This window comes from Elephas maximus, chromosome 14, assembly GCF_024166365.1.
Source record: "Elephas maximus indicus isolate mEleMax1 chromosome 14, mEleMax1 primary haplotype, whole genome shotgun sequence".
Lineage (NCBI taxonomy): Eukaryota > Metazoa > Chordata > Mammalia > Proboscidea > Elephantidae > Elephas > Elephas maximus.
In genome coordinates, this window is record NC_064832.1 from 51,331,515 (window position 1) to 51,334,510 (window position 2,996).

Here is a 2,996-nt window from a genome sequence, read left to right on the forward strand (position 1 = left end):
TGATGGGTGGTAGCCAGGCACCATCTAGTTCTTCTGGTCTCAGGGTGATGGAGTCTCTGGTGTTTGTGGCCCTTTCTGTCTCTTGGGCTCATCTTTACTGTGTGTCTTTGGTTTTCTTCATTCTTATTTGCTCCAGATAGGTTGAGACCAATTGATGCATCTTAGATGGCTCTTGCTAGTGTTTAAGACCCCAGACACCTCTCACCAAAGTGGGATGCAGAACATTTTTTAATGCATTTTATGTCAATTGACCTAGATGTCCCCTGAAACCATGGTCCTCAGACCTCTGTCCAGGCTACTCTGAAAAATATGGAACTCTTCACGAATTTGAGTTTCATCCTTGCACAGGAGCCATTCTAATCTTCTCTGCATGGTTCCAATTTTGGTCTATGTGTTGCTGAAGTGAGCACTTGTTGTAAAATTTTTCATGGATTTTTATAGTAGTGGTCTCATACAATATTCGCACCTTTGTGATTGACTTACTTTGCTCAGCATAATGCCCTCCAGATTCATCCACGTTGCAAGAAGTCTCAAAGATTCATCATTGTTATTTATCGTTGTGTAGTATTGCATTGTCTGTATGTACTGTAGTTTATCATTAGTATGTTGATGGACATGTAGGTTGCTTCCATCTTTTTGCTATTGTGAACAGTGCTGCAATGAACATGGGTGTGCATATGTCTATTCATGTGATGACTCATTTCTCTAGGTTATAATCCTAGGACTGGGATTGCTATAAAAAAAAAATATCATAAGGTATTTCTATTTCTAGCTTTCTAAGGAAGTGTCATATCATTTTCCAGAATGGTTGTATCATTTTGCATTCCCACCAGGAGTGCATAAGAGTCCCAATTTCCTGAGGCCTCTCCAATATTTGTTATTTTCTGTTTTTTAGATTAGTGCCAGTAATGCTGGGGGTGAGATGGTATCTCATTGTGGTTTCGATTTCCATTTTTCTAATGGCTAGTGATCGTGAGCATTTCCTCATGCTCCTGCTGGCTGCTTGAATGTCTTCTTTGGAGAAGTGTCTGTTCATTTCCTTTGCCCATTTTTATTTGGATAATATTTCTTTTTATTGTAGAGGTATTGGATTTTCCTATAGATTTTAGAGATTAGACTTTTGTCAGATTTGTAATAGCCAATTTTTTTTTTTCCAGTGTATAGGTTCTCTTTTTACTCTTTTGGTGAAGTCTTTTGATGAGCCTAAGTGTTTATATTTTTAGAAGATACCAGTTATCTAACTTGTCTTCTGGAGTTTGTGTGTTGTTAGTTATGGTTAATATCCTATAATGCCATGTTTTAGTGTCTCTAGCATTTATCCTGTTTTTTCTTTCACAAACTTTATAGTTTTTGGCTTTATATTTGTGTTTTGACCCATTTTAAATTAGTTTTTGTGTATGGTGTGAGGTATGGGTCCTGTTTCATTTTTTTGTAGATGTTGTTGTTGTTAGGTGCTGTCAAGTTGGTTCGGACTCATGGCGACCCTATGCACAACAGAACGAAACACTGCCTAAGCCATCCTCACAATTGTTGTTTTGCTTGAGCTCATCGTTGCAGCCACTGTGTCAATCCACCTCGTTGAGGGTCTTCCTCTTTTCCGCTGACCCTGTACCCTGCCACGCATGATGTCCTTCTCCAGGGACTGATCCCTCCTGACAACATGTCCAAAGCAAGTAAGATGCAGTTTTGCCATCCTTGCCTCTAAGGAGCATTCTGGTTGTACTTCTTCCAAGACAGATTTTTTGTTCTTTTGGCAGTCCATGGTATATTCGATATTTTCTCCAACATCACAATTCAAAGGCGTCAATTCTTCTTTAATCTTCCTTATTCATTGTCCAGCTTTGACATGCATATGATGTGATTGAAAATACCATGGCTTGGGTCAGGATCACTTTAGTCTTCGAGGTGACATCTTTACTCTTCAACACTTTAACGTGGTCCTTTGCAGCAGATTTACCCAATGCAATGTGTCTTTTGATTTCTTCACTGCTGCTTCCATGACTGTTGATTGTGGATCCAAGTAAAATGAAATCCTTGACAACTTCAATCTTTTCTCCGTTTATCATGATGTTGCTCATTGGTCCAGTTGTGAAGATTTTTGTTTTCTTTATGTTGAGGTGCAATCCATAATGAAGGCTGTGGTCTTTGATCTTCATCAGTAAGTGCTTCAAGTCCTCTTCACTTTCAGCAAACAAGATTGTGTCATCTGCATAATGCAGGTTGTTAATGAGTCTTCCTCCAATCCTGATGCCCATTCTTCTTCATATAGTCCAGCTTCTTGGATTATTTGTTCAGCATACAGATTGAATACGTATGGTTAAAGGATACAACCCTGACGCACACCTTTCCTGACTTTAAAACAATCAGTATCCCCTTGTTCTGTCCAAACAACTGCCTCTTGATCTATGTAAAGTTTCCTCATGAGCACAATTAAGTGTTCTGGGATTCTCATTCTTTGCAATGTTATCCACAGTTTGTTATGATCCACAGAGTTGAATGCCTTTGCATAGTCAATTAATCACAGGTAAACATCCTTCTGGCATTCTCTGCTTTCAGCCAGGATCCATCTGACATCAGCAATGATATCCCTGGTTCCACATCCTCTTCTGAAACCAGCCTGAATTTCTGGCAGTACCCTGTCAATATAATACTCCAGCCATTTTTGAATGATCTTCAGCAAAATTTTGCTTGCATGCGGTATTAATGATATTGTTCTACAGTTCCTGCATTCAGTTGTATCATCTTTCTTGGGAATAGGCATAAATATAGATCTCTTCCAGTCAGTTGGCCAGGAAGCTGTCTTCCGTATTTCTTGGCATAGATGAGTAAGCACCTCCAGCGCTGAATCTGTTTGTTGAAACATCTCAATTGATATTCCATCAATTCCTGGAGCCTTGTTTTCACCAAATGCCTTCAGAGCAGCTTGGACTTCTTTCTTCAGTACCATCAGTTCCTGATCATATTCCACCTCTTGAAATGATTGAACATTGACTAAT

The 2,996-nt window shown here is 39.2% G+C and overlaps 1 non-coding gene across 1 annotated transcript; it reads right to left on the reverse strand.

The window, feature by feature from the left end:
* Positions 1-303: 303 nt before the first annotated feature.
* Positions 304-410, reverse strand: LOC126058434 (U6 spliceosomal RNA). Its single transcript, XR_007513214.1, has one exon. It is a non-coding gene; the product is annotated as a U6 spliceosomal RNA (small nuclear RNA).
* Between the last annotated feature and the right edge of the window lie 2,586 nt (positions 411-2,996).